At 51.0% G+C, this 18,311-nt stretch overlaps 1 long non-coding RNA gene across 3 annotated transcripts in view; it reads right to left on the bottom strand.

The window, feature by feature from the left end:
• The window catches only part of LOC122469745, a 30,079-nt gene extending 12,030 nt beyond the window's left edge, over nt 1-18,049 (bottom strand). For 2 of the 3 annotated variants that reach the window (XR_006293651.1, XR_006293645.1), the window contains exon 1: nt 10,347-10,395. This is a non-coding gene — a long non-coding RNA (uncharacterized LOC122469745). Of the gene's footprint in view, nt 1-10,346; nt 10,508-17,927 lie in introns of those variants that run through there. The other variant, XR_006293639.1, reaches the window with a different exon arrangement.
• Between the last annotated feature and the right edge of the window lie 262 nt (nt 18,050-18,311).

Raw genomic sequence — 18,311 nt, forward strand, 5'->3', positions numbered from 1 at the left:
CCCAGTACCCAGTGATGTCTTTATACCACCCTAAATTACCCTCCACCTTACTGTGGACACTCCCTCCCCTGACATTGTAATTCTTCATACCTGCATCCTCTCCCCTCATCAGGTGGACCCTCCCTTCCTTCCCTGCACACAGTGACATCCTGATTCCCCTCTTCTTCTCATGGACACTCCCTCCAACAGTGTCCCTGTGTGTCCTTCCACGCACACCCACCTTTCTTACACCTGGTACCTCCACAGGTCTAGAAGCTCCAGGTAGTACTTGCATCTGCCCTAGAGTTTTGGGATGCTCGATCTCTTACAGCTGTTGGGCTGTGAGCCTACCTATGCAGGTGTCCTGGCTCACACTCACCAGCGCTTTCAGCAGCTTCATGGCCACAAGCAGTACATGGCTGTGACCACAGGGCTGGACACCAGTGCTCACAGGGAATCTCCCTTGGAGTGGTCATTCAAGGCAGGAGACATAGGGTGACTAGTGGCTGAAAATGGGCTAAGGCGCTAGGGCCTACAAGAGCTGACATGTGTCACGTCACTTCCAAGTCACAACTGTGCACAGTGAGATCACCTAATCAATTATCAAACATCTGAGAACACATCTCAGCATCTGGACAGCATCGTGCATACCCCAGGGCCTTCCCAGCTGTGAAATCACTCCAGTAAACCACAGCTGGCACTTATCAATGAGGTGGAAAATGACCTCAGAGGGCACACGGGGCCTGGATGACATGTGATCGCACATCCACACCGGTGTGACTGCAACTCTCCCAGACCTGGGGACACTCATCCATATTCCACATGGGGAAGTCCAAACCTCCTAGACCTTGCACCTGGGGTCATCCCTCTACACTGACATGGGGGAACCTGAAATCCCCCAGAACTTGAGCCTGGGTGGTCACATGTCCACACTCACCAGGGTGAATACTCCTCTCATAGTGCCTGCGCCTGGGGTCATCCAGCCATACTTACTCATAGGACCTGCAATCCTCCTTAAGCTTGAGCTGGGGTGGTCACACATCCAAACTCACCAGAGTGACCCCACCTCTCCCAGATTCTGCACCGGGGGTCACTCATCCATATTGACACAGGGTGACCCCCTAATCTCCCAGGCCCTGCAACTGGGTTCACACATCCATACTGACACAAGGGAACCACCAAATCTCACAGACATGGCAACTAGGGTCTCTCTTCATATTGATACAGGGGACCCCCAGATCTTTCAGACACTGAGATGGGGTGGTTACTCATCCACACTTGCCACAGTGACCCCACCTCTCCCAGACACTGGATAGGGTCATTCATCCATACTGACACAGTGGGACCTCCAAATCTCACTGACCCTGCACCTAGGGCCAGTAGTCCATACTGACAAAGAGGAACCCTGAGATCTCCCAGACCCTGAGAGGTGGTGGTCACATGTTCACACTCATCAGGCTGACCCCACCCCTCCCAGAACCTGCACCTGGCATCACTCATCTATAATGACAAGGAGGGGGGGGGGCAAAATCTCCCAGAGTCTAGGAGGTTGTCAAACACCTATACTGACAAAGGGTGACCCCAAAATCTCCCAGTCCCTGAGCTGTGGTCCTCACAGGTCCACACTCACCAGGGTGACCCAACCTCTTCCCGACCCTTGTATGAAGTCACACAACACTACTAACACAGGGAACTCCAAATCTCTGAGCACCTGCCTGTGTGGTCACTCATCCATACTGATACAGGGGAGCCCAAATCCCAAAACTTGCACCTGGAGTCCCTCATCCATATTGACACAGAGGGACCCCCAAATATCCCATATCCTTAACCTGGGTCACTCATCCATACTGACAAATGGGGCCACCCAAGTCTCCCAGAATAGAACTGAGGTGGTCACACATCCACACTCACCAGGGTGACCCACCTCTCCCAGAGCCTTCACCTGGAGTCCCTCATCCATACTGACACAACAGGACCCCCAAATCTCCTAGACCTTGAGCAGGGTGGTCACATGTCCACACACACCACATCTCCCAGATTTTCAAGTTGGATCACTCATTCATACTGACACAGAAGGACCCTTAATGTCCCAGACACTGTGCCTGAGATCACTCATCCATACTGACAAAGGAGGACTGACAAATATCCCAGGCCCTGAACTGTGTAGGTCACACATCTACACTCACCAGGGTGACCCCACATCTCCTAGACCCTACAACTGAGGTCACTTCATTCATACCAGCAGAGGGGTCCTCCAAATCTCCCTGACCCTGAAATGAGGTGGTCATACATCAACACTCGCCAAGGTGACCCCACCTTTCCCAGACCCTGCACCTTGGTATCACTCATCCATACTGACAAAAGAGGATCACCAACTATCCCAAAGCTTGACTTGGGATGGTCACACGCCCACACTCACCAGGTTAACCCCACCTATCTGAGAAACTGCACCTAGGGTCACTCATCCATAATGACACAGAAGGACCCTGTAATCTCCAAGCCCTTGCACCTAGGGTCACTAACAGAGAATAACTCCCATTTCTCTAAGACCTTGATCTGGGATGGTCACATGTTCACACTCACCAGAGTGACCCCACCTCTCCCAGACCCTGCACTTGGGGTCACTCAACCATACTGACAAAGGGGGACCACCAAATTTCCAGACCTAGAGCTGCAGTGGTCACATGTCCACACTCACCAGGGTGATTCCATGTCTCCCAGATCCTGAACCTGTGGTAAAAATTCATACTGATATAGGGCTCCCCCAAATCTACCAAACACTGCAAATGGTGTTACCCACCCATGTTGACACAGGAGGACCCCCGAATCTCCCACATAATTATAGGGGGTGGTCATACATCTTCTCTCACCAGGATGACCCCACATATCGCAGACACTCCACCTGGGGTCACTCATCCATAATGACAAAGGGGGACCTCCAAATCTCCCAGACCTATAACTGTAGTCATTCATCCATAATGACATGGGGGAATGCCCAATCTCCCAGACCCTGCACCTGGGGTCACTCATCCATACTGCTACAGAGGGACCCCCCCAAATCTCCCAGATCATTAAAGTGAGTTACTCATCCATACTAACAAAGAGGGATGCCCCAAACTCCCAGAACTTGAGCTGGGGTTATCACACACCTACAATCACCAGGGTGACCCACCTCTTCCAGAGTTTTCACCTGGGGTCACTCATCCATACTGATAGGGGGACCCCCAAAATTCTCACACCCTGCACCTGGGGTCACTCATCCATACTGACACAGAAAGGACACCAAATCTCTCAGACACTGCATGTGGGATCACTCATCCATACTAACAGACAAGGACCCACAAATCTCCCAGGCTATGAGCAAGGTGGTCACGCATCCACATGCACCAGTGTCACCTCATCTCTCCCCAACCCAGTAGCTGAGGTCACTCATCCATATTGACACAGGGGTACACCAGAATGTCCCAGACTCTGCACCTGGGGTACTCATACGTATTTACATATGAGTACAGCCTAATCTCCAAGACCCTGAGCTGGTGTGGTTCACACATCCACACTCACCAGGGTGAACTCACCTCTCCCAGAGCCTGCACTTGGGGTAACTCATTCATACTTACACAGGGGGACCACCAAATTTCCCAGACCCTATACCCTGTACCACTGAACCAAAGTGACACAGGAGACCCCCAAATCTCTGAGACTGTGCCCCTTGGGTCACTTATCCATCGTGACACAAAGGGACCCACAAAATATCCCAGACACGGCATCTGGGGTCACTCATCCAGCCTAGCACAGAAGGACTCCCAAATTTCCCAGACACTGAGATGGGGTAGTCACATGTCTACACACAAGGGTGAACCCACCATTCTGCCACGGGGGTCATTCATCCATACCGACACAGGGATATCCACAAGTATCACAGACCTTGCACCTGGGGTCACTCACTCTTTCTGACAAAGGGGGACCCCCAAATCTGCCAGACCCTGAGCTGGGGTGGTCACACATCTGCACTCACCAGGGTGACCCAAACTCTCCCATTCCCTGTACCTGGAGTAAATCATTCAACCTTACACATGGGACCCCCAAATCTCCCAGACACTTTAACTGGAGTCACTTATCCATACTGACACAAAAGGACCCCCAAATCTCACAGGCCCTGAGTAGTAGATGTGATCACATGTCCGCACTCACCAGGGTAACCCAACGTCTCCCAGATCCTGCACCTGGTGTAACACATTTGTACTGACTCGGGGGACCCCCCCAGTCTCCAAGATCCTGATTTGGGGTGCTCACACATCCACACTCACCACGGTGACTTCATCTTTCCCAGACACTGCACCTGGGGTCACTCATTCATATTGAAAGAGGAGACCCCAAAATATCACAGAACTTGAGTTGGGGTGGTCACACAGTGACACTCACCAGAGTGCCCCACCTCTCACAGACCTTGCACCTGGGATAACTCATTCATACTGACACAGGGGGACCACCAAATCTCCCAACTCTGAGCTGGGGTGGTCACACATCTAAACTCACCAGGGTGACCCCACATCTCCAGGACACTGCAACTGCAACCAATCATTTATACTTACACAGGAGATCCCCAAAACTCCCAAAAGCTGTGATAGAGTGGTAAAACATCCACACTTAACCAAGGTGACCCCACCTCTCCCAGAATCTGCACCAAGGATCACATCCATACTGAAATGGGGGGACCCCCAAACCTCCCAGACCTACATCTAGGGTCACTCAACCATAATAACAAACAGGGAGCCTTAATTTTCCAGACCCTGATCTGGGATGTCACATGTCCACAGTCACCAGGGTGACCCCCATCTTTCCTAGACCCTGTAACTGCTGTCATTCATCCATACTGAAACAGAGGGGCCTGTGTATCTCCCAGACACTCCACCTGGGGTCACTCATTAGTACTTACACAGGGGGACCCCCAAAACTGCCAGGCCCTGAGAATGGGTGGTCACACCTTCACACTCACCAGGGTGATCCCACCTCTCCCAGACTCTGCACCTGGTGTCACTCAAACATGCTGATAAAGTGGGCCTCCCGAATTTGCACACCATGAGCTCAGGTGGACACACGTTCATATTCACCAGGGTGACCCCACCTCTACCAGATGCTGCACCTAGGGTCACTCATCCATACTGACACAGGGAGACCCCCAAATCTTCCAGACCCCTAGGTAGGGTGGTCACAGTTACACACACCATGGTGACCTCTACTCTACCAAGTGCCTCACCTGCGGTCACCAATTCATGCTATAACAGTGGACCCCCAAATCTCAGTAAACCTGAGCAGGAGTGGTTACACATCCACAGGCACCAGGGTGGCCCCACTTGTCCCAGAATGTGCACCTGGGGTCACTCATCTAAACTGACACAGAGGGACCCCCAATTTCCCAGATGCTTCAATTGGGATCACTCACCCATAATGACAAGGGAGACCCCCCAAATCTCCCTAATGCTGCACCTGACTTCACTCACCCATACTGACACAGGAGGGCTCCCAAATCTCCCAGATCATGAGCTGAGGTGGTCACAGGTCCACACTTACTAGGGTGACCCAACCTCTCCCAGACACCACAACTGGGGACACTCATCCGTAGTGTCACACAGGGGCTCACAAATGTCTCAGGCACTGCACCTGTGGTCACTAAACCATCCTGACACAGGAGGACCCCCAAATCTCCCTGACCCTGAGCTGGGGAGGTCACACATCCACACTTACCAGAGTGACCCCATATCTCGCAGACCCTGCACGTAGGATCATTCATCCTTATTGACAGAGGGGGCCCCAAGTTCCCCAGACCCTGAGCTGGGGTGATCACACGTCCACATTCACCCTGCATCTGGGACCATCACCCATACCGACACAGGGAGACCCCCAAATGTCCCAGACACTGCACCTGTGGTCACAAAGTCTGCAGGAGACCCCAAAGGAAGGTGAACCCCATAGGGAGTTCAAAGCTGGAGGTGCTAACCCAGAAGGTGGGTCCAGGGCAGCTTGCAGAACCAGGGTGCCCAGGGGATGTCTGTGGAGCAGGTGCCCACCTGACATTGTGCCCCATGTGCTCTGCTAATACCCCATGCTGTTATCCCCATGTGCAGCCCTCTGTACCCCTGCAAGTTCCCATCTTTGCAGTGCTGCATTTGGGACACCTCTGCCTTGTGCACAGAGACCCCTATGCCCTGCATCCATCTCCCATGCACCAGGCCCCCACACCTCACTGTCCTCCCAGCCCCCACCATGTGCCAAGACCCCCATGCACCTCACACCCTCGCCAGGACCCATGACTACACTTGGGGTCTTAGCAAAGTTACCCAAACAAGGCAGTCTCAGTTGTGCACCCCAGACCTCAAAGCACTAAAATCTGAACATAGGCCATGGTTGTGCAACTCCCCATACTGAGGTTAAACCATGTGTCTAACCAATTCCAAGGCCTGTTCTCAATCTCCAAACTTTCAGTGCACTTGTGAGGAAAAACTCTGTACACCTTCACTGTTAAAATGGTTTGGACTTGTGAGATGTTAGGGAATTAATGATATGAGGGTCACCTAGAGAGTCACCAACCTCCGTGACACGTGCAGCTGTTGTGCTGGAGCCAGCTTCTCAGGGCTCTAGAACAGTCTCTGTTCTAACTCATGTCCACGCAGGATTTAAAACGCTATAGAAACCCTTTGTGGTCATTTCAACCGTGATCATCAAAACGACGTTTAGAGGCTAATGCACAGAGTACATGGTCAAATGTAAAGGTACCAGGATAGACAACATAGAGAACACAATCAGGACTAAATGCCCAGTGTAAACCGAACACTGGCCTACATGACACATTGTAGACAGAACACACACGTCTAAATGTCCCAGTGTAGACAGCGCTGGGCAGGTCTACATATATTCAGTGTAGACAGAGCATGGCCAGGTCTAAATATACTGAATAGAGAGAACACAATCAGGTCTACAAGTCTTGTGAAGACAGAACATAGTCAGAACTAAATGTCCCAGTGTAGACAGGACACGGTGGGCTCTCCATGTACCATGTCTGCAGAACGTGGTCAGGTAAGTGAGCCTAGCACTGCTCTCTCAAGGAGCACATGGTTCCTCTTAGATGAGCAGGGAGCTCACCGTGAGCTGGGAAGGAGGACATAAACTACACTGAGGTTCAACCCACACACACCCTCACCAGGAAAATACACAGGACCATCCCATTTTTAAACATTTCAAAATGTGATGCAAGTATTACCAATGTCTCTGGCCACCTGATGGTCAGGATCCAGGGGGATGCCAGAAACTTGCAGTAGCACAGACCGGGCTCCTGCACAGAGAGGTGGCTGTGATGTGAAGTGTTCTCACCTGCTGCATGTACCGGGCACTCAGCAGGGACCGGCCCAGGCTGGCCCAGCACGGGGCACCAGGTGCTGGTGTCCATCCACCCCGGGGGCCGGGGCCTATGATTGCTTGGGGCAGCCAAAAGCATGCACACCCTGCCTCTGTGGCAGGGGCCCACGTCCACCTTCACATCAGTGCCCTTGGGACAGAGCACTGATAGACTACTTCTGTGGCGTTTGGCCACTGTGTATACACGGCTGACACTCAGGACACGCACTGTGTCGTCTTTGAAGGCAAGGACGTGAAGAGGTCATGACACAGAAGCCGCTCTGAGCAGAGAACCTGGAAATGTTTGAACTTGCCACACCACCGCAAGGCTACTGCCATGGCCATGCGTGTCACCTTGCCTGCTGTGGGCCCTGCACTCCACGACACTTCCAAACAGACATGTCCAGGTTCATGCTCTTTGAAAGTACAGGGTCTCCCATGAGGGAGATGGGCTGGGGGGCTGGCAAAACCCCCATTGCTGATTCTAAAGTTGGGAGAGGGTGAGCAGGACCCCAACCTGGTGATGAGGACTGTCTGTAGAAAGAGGCCCAGTCCGAGTAGGGTCATGCTGAGTGACCCCAAGGAAGGAACTAAGTTCAGGGACATGGAGACCAGAAGCACAGCAGGGGTGTCTTCCATACGACAAGCCTGGGCTCTCCAACCCACCAAGCTTGTGGCTTAAAGTGAACCCATGCACAGGACAGCTAAATGCAACATGGCCCTTAGTTGGACTCTGAATGGGACAAAAAGAAAGTGTAAAGGGCATTCCTGAGACAGGCATGGCAATCCACACAGATTCTTCACTGGGGTGTTGTCTTCCAGCCATTTCAAGTTCCGGAGAGCAATGACTGTAGCACGGTCACACAGGAGCAATCCCAGTGACGCATGAGGGCCCACTGCAGTTTGCAGCCACCTTGCAAGTGGTTCCGGTAAACACACATGCACATGCATGCAGAGAATAAAGTGAATGCGGCAAAGCATTGATTGCTGAATGCAGGTGAAGTTTTTGAATTCTACCTTTTCCTGTTTGATGGTTTTCAAAATAAAAAGTTAAGGGGCACCTGGGTGGCTCAGTCAGTTAAGCATCTGACTTCGGCTCAGGTCATGATCTAATGGTTCGTGGGTTTGAGTCCCACATTGGGCTCTGTGCTGATAGCTCAGAGCCTAGAGCCTGCTTTTAGATCCTGTGTCTCCCTCTTTCTCAAAAAAAAAAAAAAAAAAAAAAAAAAATTAAAAAAAAAATTTTTAATCAAAAAGTAAAAAGTTAAAGACAAAAGTTAATGGCAAAAGACCTGATTCACAGGACTTTCTGAAGATATTCAAATATTTTAAGATATGAGAAATTAATGTAGATAATACATCTGCCCATCAATAGATGAGTGGATCAGCTAACTGTGGTCTATCCAGACAATGCAAGAATACTCAGTGTTGAGAAGGAAGGATATTCTGACACCTGCTACAACATGGATGAGCCTTGAGGACATGATGCTGAATGAAAGAAGGCAGCCCCAAAACGAACAAATATTGTATGATTCCACTCATAGGAGGTCCCTCGAGTAGACAGGTCCATAGAGACAAGATGGTGGATGCCAGTGGCTGGAGATGAGAGGACTATTTAATAGGGACAGAGTTTCAGTTTTACAAAACGGGAAAAAAGTTCTGGAGATGATGGTGGGGACAGTTGCATAAGAATGTGAATGTGTTTCATGCCACTGAATAGTACACTTAAAAATGATAAAAATGACACATTCTTTTAAAAAAAATTTTAATGTCTATTTATTTGTGAGAGAGAAACAGAGTACGAGCTGTCAGCACAGAGCCCAACACAGGGCTCGAACTCATGAACCATGAGATCATGACCTGAGCCGTTAAGTCGGACGCTTAACCAACTGAGCCACTGACGCTCCCCTAAAATGGTACATTCTTTGTTATGTTTATTTTACCACATTAAAAAAAAAAAGAACTACCCTATGATCAGGCAATTGCACAATTAGGTATTTTACCCAAAGGATACAAAATTACAGACTCAAAGGGATACATGCACCCTGATGTTTATAGCAGTATTCTTAACAATGGCCAAGAGATGGAAAGAGCCCAAATGTCTATTGACTGATGAATGGATGAAGAAGATGTGATATATATATATCACATATATATATATATATATATATATATATATATATATATATACACAATGGAATGTTACTCGGTGATCAAAAAGAACAAAATCTTGCCATCTGCAACAACGTGGATGGAACTAAAGTGTATGATGCTAACTGAAGTGAGTCAATCAGAGAAAGACAAGTACCACATGATTTTACTCATATGTGGAATTTAATAAAACAGATGAACATATGTGGGGGAGAGAACAGAGGGAAACAAACCACAAGAGACTCTTTAACGACAGAGAACAAACTGAAGGTTGATGGAGGAAGATGGGCGAGATGGGTTATGGGCATTAAGGAAGACACTTGTGGGGCACCTGGGTGGCTCAGTCGGTTAGGTGGCTGACTTCAGCTTGGGTCATGATCTCATGTTCGTAAGTTCGAGGCTGGAGTCAGGCTCTGTGCTGACAGCTCAGAACATGGAGCCTGCTTCAGCCTCTGTGTCTCCCTCTCTCTCTGCCCCTCCCCCATTCACACCCTGTCTCTCTGTTGTCTCTCAAAGATGAATAAACGTTAAACAAATTAAAAAAAAAAAAGGAGGACACTTGTGATGAGCACTGGGTGCCACATGTAAGTGATGAATCACTGAATTCTACTCCTGAAACCAATATTGTTATCTAAAACGCAAATTTAAAAAAGAAAACAATTCGGCATTACATAGTAAAGTAAAACATGCACATACTCTGACCTTCAGTTATACACAAACACAAGAACACACACACTAGGACACACAAACACGGACATTCTCAGTACAAAGAGACAAAATCTGGAACCAATCTGAATGCCATCAGAAACACAATGGAGGGGTACCTGGGGGGGCTCAGTCCATTGGGCATCTGACTCTCAATTTCGGCTCAGGTCATGATCCCAGGGTGGTGGCATCAAGCCCCGTGTCAGGCTCCGTGCTGAGTGTGCAGCCTGCTTGGGATTCTCTTTCCTTCTGTCTCTCTCCCAGTTCATGCACACTCACTCTGTAAAAAAAAACAAACCAGAAGCAGTACAGAGACATGAATTAAGCACATGCCTGTGATGGAATATTCCACAGCAATGAATTTTAACTTCACATTAAAATTCATAAAAGTTATTTTATTTTATTTTATTTATTTATTTTTGAGACAGAGCATGAACGGGGGAGGGTCAGAGAGAGAGAGGAAGACACAGAATCCGAAAGAGGCTCCAGGATCCGAGCTGTCGGCACAGAGCCCAACGCGGGGCTCAAACTCACAGACCATGAGATCGTGACCTGAGCCGAAGTCGGATGCTCAATCGACTGAGCCACCCAGGTACCCCACAAAAGTTATTTTAAAGATTGTATCTTCGTAGAAGAATGTCACAGACACAATACTGAGCCAATGACAAGGATAAATCAGACTGCACTAGTACCTCCCACACACACAGGTGAAACCAGGCAGAGCTGGGTTTCTTATTTATGGGTGCATATGTGGAGCGTGCCACAAGCACCACAATACTGTCACCACCAAGTTCAGGGCAATAGTTATCCCATGGCAGGGAGGAGCTTAAGAGGGCCGTGCACCTCTGGGCACTTACCATCTATGCTCTATTTCTTGATCTGGATGACGGCTCCATAATTACAATTTTATGATTATATTTCCCACATATACAACATAATTTCTAACATATAAGGTTATTCTTTGTTTTTTAAAGGGTGGTCTTCCTAAACAAAGTGCCAGAAGTAGGATGGCTTCTACCAGTGAAATCATAATGCCTTGGCTGCTTCAACCCTCAAGTATGTCAGCAAATGCCCCACACTTGGGGGTACAGGGCAATGATGCTGAGAAGGAAGCTCCTGTGACCTCAGGCCCTGGGCTCCTGGACTCCGTGGAGCCCACCACACCTGGTCAAACTTCTCGGTTGTTTTGTGCATCACACTTTTGCCTTGGCTGCTCTAAGTTCGGCTGCCACCATCCCTGGGAGGGAAAGAAGAAATGTACCCAAGAAAGAAGGGCTGTTCAAGCCGCCTCACCTTCTCCTGGGGGGCGATGCCTTGTCTGTAAGGGAGGACAGCAAGTCCACAGAATCCAGCCTTGCTGGCTGAGGTCTAAACATGCTGTGGCCCCACGTGTTTCATGTTGCAGGGATTTTGTAAGGACCCTCAGCGGTCTGGGCAGGTTCTGCCACATTCTCAACTCCTGTGACAGATTCTGGACGTGCAGCTGGAATCCCCTAGCTGTTACTGCCTGACAACAACTTTATTGAGATATAATTCACATACCATACAACCAACTCACTTAAAATATAAACCTCAGGGGCACCTGGGTGGCTCAGTTGGTAGGGCGTGCAACCCTTGATCTCAGGTTGTGAGTTCGAGCCCCATGCTGGGTGTACAGATTACTTAAAAAAAATCTTAAAAAAATAATAAAAAATTAAAAATAAACTGTAAACCTCAGTGTTGTTTTGTAGAGTCACAGAGTGGTACAACCATCGCCACAGTCCAAATCCCCATTATCCTACCCTTAGGTGGCCACCTCTCATTCCCCAGCCCCCAGGGACCACTAGGGTGCTTTCCATCTGTGGACCTGCCTGTCCTGGACGTTTCATGGCCTTTTAGGTCTGGTTTCTCTCACTGGGCACATGTGTCCACCCTACTCCTATTTATAGCTGAATACTATGCACCCTCTCTGCTTTCAATTTAGTAAGTAAGGAGAACTCCCAGCTCCCATTCCACACGGATGGAAGTGCACTTTCCATCATCCTGGCAGAAACACTTGGCACTATTACTGGGCCCCTGGAAGCCCCTGTGTGGAGGCTGAAAGCCCAGATCCCCTTGGCCCCAAGGCCTGTGCAGACCGGAGCCCTGGGAGGAAGGCTGTGATGGCCGAGCCAAGTGTAGATATGCAGCACCCTAGTTTCCCAGGAAACCAGTTGGCTGGTCAGCAGGCTGTGGGAGCTGCTCCACGGCCGCTGTACATGGACATGGAACTGTCAGGGACCACAGCGCTGCCCTCCACTGAGGCCCACCTACAACTCCCAGCTGTTAAAGTGCTGAGGCTCCAGAAGAGGGTCCTTCTGGATTCTTCCAGCTTCTGGGGACTCCAGGTATTCTTTGGCTGTGTCCCTTCCATCACTGTCTTTAAATGGCTTTTCCTCTTCCTACAAGGACATAAGTCATGCAGGATTAGGGCCACTCTAATGACTCCTATTACCTACTTACATCTGCAAAGGTCCTACTCCTGAATGAGGTCACATCCTGGGGTCCTAGGGTGGACCTCTGGGGGCAAAATTTACTTCACTCTGAAATAACAGATATCGTTTCTCAGAAAAGAAACATGTTCTCCTCCTCAAACCTGCCCCTAAAAAAGGTCCTTACCTGCCTGGTCTCTTCAAATCCCCCCTGGGCAGGATAGTGAGGCCCAGTAGGCCCACCTGTGAAGGACACCCAGAAGTCTGCTAATTTCCCCTTGGCCTGTTGGGCTTGGTCAGTTTGCCTAGACCTGCACATCCCAGGGTCCAGAGAGCTTCCTCTCCCAAATTCTTTCTGATGTGGCAGCTTGAAACTGGCCAGACTCCTCTTGCACTGCACACTTGGCTGGCCCCAGGGCTTCCAGGGGTCTGTGTTTGGTGGGTCCCCCAGACAACCCCAGACAGGCCTGCCTGAGGCCTCTGGGGCCTCAAGTGGCTCTCAAACCACCTGAACACCCTCCAGGGCAGAAGATACCCTCCCCTACAAAATGTTTATGAGCCAACAGTCAGTACCCACGCAGCTGGCTGCCTCCCTGATGGGGCTCTGGGCTTACCAGGAATCCGGGTTCCCAGGCCTAGACAGACCAGCCCTGTCTGGCCAAGGCAGTCCACGCTCCACTGGCTTTACCTTTGGGAGGAAGAGTATGCTCATCTATGGAGCACAAAGCTGGGAATCAGGCAGAGGACTTGGACAGCCAAAGGCCTACCCACAACACCCAATCTCTCCACACACTTGCCTCTGCCGGTCCCTGGCTGCCTGCACCTGCACGTCTCATCACACACACTAGCCACCCTTTCACCTGTTTTGAGGAAGCCGGATCTCTCTCTGCCTGTGGAGCTCTGCCCACACCCAAAGCACCCACATAGCCTCCTGGGCAGCAGGATCCCAACCCTGAGGTCACAATACTGAGCCAACCCTCAGAAGTTTCCAGAGGTGGCAGTCAGTCCCCATGTAGCCTGTCTGCCTGCCAAATGGAGTCCCCAGCTTCACCAGCAATCAAGGCCCCCAGGGGTCTTCTGTGGAAGGATACCCCAGCCAGCTGGTGTAATGATAAGGCAGTGCAATTGCTTATAGCTTGGCCTCCAGGGGAGGAGATACGTACGTCCATGTCAGCTAAGGCTTCCAGTGAGACTGGTATCAGGGGCACCCATGACCTGGCCTCTTCCCTGTCAAGTCAGCCCAGATTCCTCCAGCTCTGCTTCAGGGGTGACACATGCAATTGTCTAGGATGTGGCTTGGATTCCGCAGATGCCACGAGCCACTGAGAGCTTGGTCCCAGGCCTAGGCTCTGCTTATGGCTGTTTCTTTAAGGTTCAGGCCATGTGGGTCCTGTGGCAGCCATGTAACGGCCATGTGTGCTCAGCCCCCATCACTGGCCTCCAAGGCCACCCTGCTGGTCAGGGCCATGCTGGGCTGTTGGGATCAGACTGGCCCCCTAGAAGCCTGCTCTGGGGCTGGGTCTGTGGTCTCCCAACTCAGGTCCAGGCTTCCCCTCAGGCCTGAGCGGCCTCTGCATGTGTAGCCAGCCCTCCTCATTTACCTGCCCTACCAACTCTTTCAGCTGAGCCCCTCCGGGAATGTTGGGCTTGGGCCCGTGTCCCAAACTGCACCATCCGAGGGTGGAGAGGGGTTACTCCTTGAAATTCTTCCAAAGGCAGCAGCTTCAGGCCGGCACAGACAGACCCTTTTGGAACTGGGGGCTTCGTGGGTCCCAAGGCTTCTCACACAACCAGTGCTCCCTGGGGTCTGTCTTGAGGTCAGAGGGGTCAATCCACAGCCTGCTCCAGGGCCCAGACTCTCCCTCCCTCCTATTTGTCTTTTCGGCTCCACACAGTCCCTCAGGCCTGGGCCTCCTTTTCACGCCCTGTCAGACATCTCTCATCGTGGGTCCCCAATGATCAGGCTCAGCCTGAGGGTGCACAGTCAAGCCCCTCACTACCACCTTGCTTTTGTCTGCTGGTAACCTCATGGGCTGTTGGGGTCAATTTGGTGCCCCAAACCTACGTACCACCATGGTCCAGACTGGTTACTCCCTGAAATGCTTTCAAAGGTGGCAGCTTGAAACTGGCCACACAGAGCCCTTTCGGACTGGATGCCTGATTGGGCCCAAGGATCCTCTAACACCCGTGGCTCCCAGGGGTCTGTTTGTAGGGTCCCTGAGAACATCCCACACCCCCCAACCTGAACAGAGCTGCCTAGATTCCTCCACCTGTGCCTTCAGGGAAAATATGCTCAGTGGTTCTGATGAGTGATTAAAATGAGGCAGCTTTCTCCTCCTAATGGGCCAACTTCAACGGCTGGCTCACATTGCTGGCTTTGCTGGGTTTTGTGCTCGTGGATGCACAGTACAGCCCCTCTTCGACCGCTTGAGGGCAGTGGGGCCAGTTAAGACCCTCCAGGCCACTGGAGCCATGATTCGCTCTGGAACCACCCCAACAGCCACCAGGGCAGAGAGCCCTCCTACCCCAGAGTGCTTCTTCGGAGGCAGTCCGTACTTCAACTCAGTGGCTACTAATGGGGTCACTGGCTTACCAAGAATCAAGTCTCCCAGGTGTCATAGTGAAGAATACCTTGCAGCCACATAGTCCTGCACAGAAAAGGCAGTCCACACATTTTTAGCAATACATTCTGGAATGAAATGTGTGCATTTTTCTAACACAGAAATATGAATTCGGGAGATTTGGGGGCCGATACTGAAAAACTTCCACAACACTAACAGTCCACGTCTATCTGTCCAATCCCCAGGTAGAGGGAGCCCACACACTGAAAATCTTTCTGAGGCGGCAACCTTCAACTGGCCACAGTCACTCACCCTTTAGACAGGCTACGTGATAGGTTCCCAGGCTTCCCCAACACTCGAGGCTCCCAGGTTCCACCTTTGGCTGGCTCCCTGGTCCTATGGGCAGGCCCAGACCTGGCAGGACAAACCCAAGTCCTCTAAGTCTGCCCTAAGGGAAACCAATATGCCCAAATGTGCAGGTAAGGCTTGGGAAAATGCAGATGCTGACATGAACCCCCCAAAAGTTCCACCAGTCCCCTAGCCTGGCTGGACATCACCCTGTTCTGGGTCCTGGCTCCCCGACCTGCCCCACCCGGCCCTGCACAGTCAGTACCCTGGGAGCTGGCCCCAGGCTGCCAGGGATGTTCCAGGCCTATGAAGGTCTGGCCTAACCTGTTCACCTACACAGCCTGCAGGGTGACGGGCGGGCACTCTGAATGGCTTTCTGAGGCTTCATCTGATACTGTCAGTCCTTTGGGGGACTGGCTGCCTCTGTGGGGTCCGGGGCTTCTTCAGCAGTCAAGGTCTCCCAGGTATCTCTCTTTGCTGGGCTCCTCAAAGTGTCATTTGACCAGAAGGAGCAAATGTCCCTTCTCTTCTGAGCTGAATGATTCAGTCACTCATATTTCTAGCCAGAAAACTTCCTTAAGCCTTATATCATCAATTAGTATAATGACAAAGTAAAACAACCAACCCATCAACTCCAATCCCTCTAGGTTATTCCTACCTAAACCGGCCACCTTCAACAACTGGAATACGAGTCAGGACCCTCAATCTAAATTGAGGAGGTTGGGATATCATGAGAACTCACTTGATAAGCCCATGAGGTGCAGAGAAGTTAGAACGGCACAAAAGGCCTGGGTTGGAATCAAGCGCCGTACCCTGCTGACTACAAGAAATGTAGATGCAAAGTGAACACACCAATTAGAATCTCTAGAAGAAAGAGTTTTATTCCAGCCCAAGTTAGGACAGCTACCCGGGAAACACACTCTTCACAGGGAAGAAAGGGCTCCAGAGAATGAACAGTTTTTACAGGTTTATACACTTTTTACATCTTATACAAGGTCAACAGACTAAAGATGAACACATAGACAGGAATCACAAGTTTTATCGTAATGGAATGCAGGGAGTAGGAAGTGTTGATCCATATCGCAAGGACAAGAAGGTTTTCCTTTAGGCTTTAGGCCACGTTCGCAAAGCAGATGTACAGGCCATGTGTGGTGGAATCAGGGTTGGGGTTTGAACAAGTTTATGTACAGTTATGCTGACCTAGAAAGAAATCTAAAATGGTTTCCTTTGTATATTAGCCCTTTAGAAAGTTTTCGTCTCATCAGTACAATGATACCTTTCGCATACCAGATTTAATTCCTGCCTCCAGGGAGAAAGAGAAGGGTCTGAGTGTCCTAGCATAGCCTGTCTCCTAAGTAATTCTTATTTAAGGAGCACCTGGGTGGCTCAGTCAGTTGAGCATCCAACTCTTGATTTCAGCTCAGGTCATGATCTCACCATTCATGAGCTTGAGCCCTGCATCAGGCTCTGTGCTGACAGCATGGAGCCAGTTTGGATTTCTCCCTCTCTCCCTCCCTCTCTCTCTCTCTTTCTCTCTGCCCCTCCTCTGCTCGCACTCTCTCTCAAAATAAATAAACTTTTTAAAAAAGGGATTTTTACTTAAAATAATCAATATGTCATTGTGGTACATTTTGGAGCAGGCTGCCCCTAGCCCCCACAATATCTGGCCAGATCCCGTATCCTCCAGTAACCCACAGCTGATGTATGATCGCCCTGGACGATCTTCAGCAAGAAACCTATTAGTCATTGTTGTCACAATCCCCCTTAACCCTCATATTTCATCTTATTTATTTTCTACCCACTGACGCCCTGCCTTTGCTCCTTAGCTATACCGCCAGGCTGTATTCAGAATTGAGTCCAATTTCCCCCTCTGCACTACAAAATCCCACTTGTGGAGATAGCCCCGCTGCCTGAAAAAAGTATCCGTAACTGTGCTTTAACAAACGTCACTGATTTTTTTCTTAAACAATTACACACTTTGAGATAGCTCTGGGAGTCTCCCCGGGAAAACGTGAAGCTGCAACACCGACGACTTAACGACCCAAAGCGATTCTCGGTGGCACCCACGCTTCTCCCCAAATCCTGGACACTCAGCCTCCCGCTGAGCACCCCCTGCTCTGGGCCACGTCCCGCCTCTCCCGCCGGCTCTCCGCCAACAGCACAGACCACGCCTGTCCTGCTCGGCCCACTAACTAGCGCCAAGCGCGGCCGCCGGGGTCCCGCGACACCCGTGCCTCCAGCCCGGCGTGTCCAGTCAACCGGGGCTGTGCACAAACCTGTCACCCTAGCGCGGACATACTGGCGCGTACAGTGTAAGAGGCCTCGGGGCTCTAAGTCTCACCTGGAACTGCCCGAAACAGTCACTGCAGGCAGCCGGCTCCTGGGACACCAAACACCCCCAAACCCACCTGAACACGCAGCCCGCGTCCCGTGGGACGTAAGGAGCAGGACCGGAAAGGCGGGAGGGAGGGGGACGCGACCACACCACAACCCGGCCCCGCCCCACCCTCGCCACGTCCAACACCGACCCCGCCCCTCCGGGGACGCACCCTCCCTGTTCACCCTACCTAGGCCCCGAACCACGCGGCCAGGTCCTGCACCGAACCCGCCCCACCGCTTACGTCTCCTTCTGGTCTTTGCTCATCCTCCCTACACGGGCCCCACCCCTCCGCTTCTGCCCCTTTCGGTCTCAGTTCAACCTCACTAGGCCCCGCCTCAGGCTGGC

This window comes from Prionailurus bengalensis, chromosome B1 (genome assembly GCF_016509475.1).
Source record: "Prionailurus bengalensis isolate Pbe53 chromosome B1, Fcat_Pben_1.1_paternal_pri, whole genome shotgun sequence".
Taxonomy (NCBI): domain Eukaryota; kingdom Metazoa; phylum Chordata; class Mammalia; order Carnivora; family Felidae; genus Prionailurus; species Prionailurus bengalensis.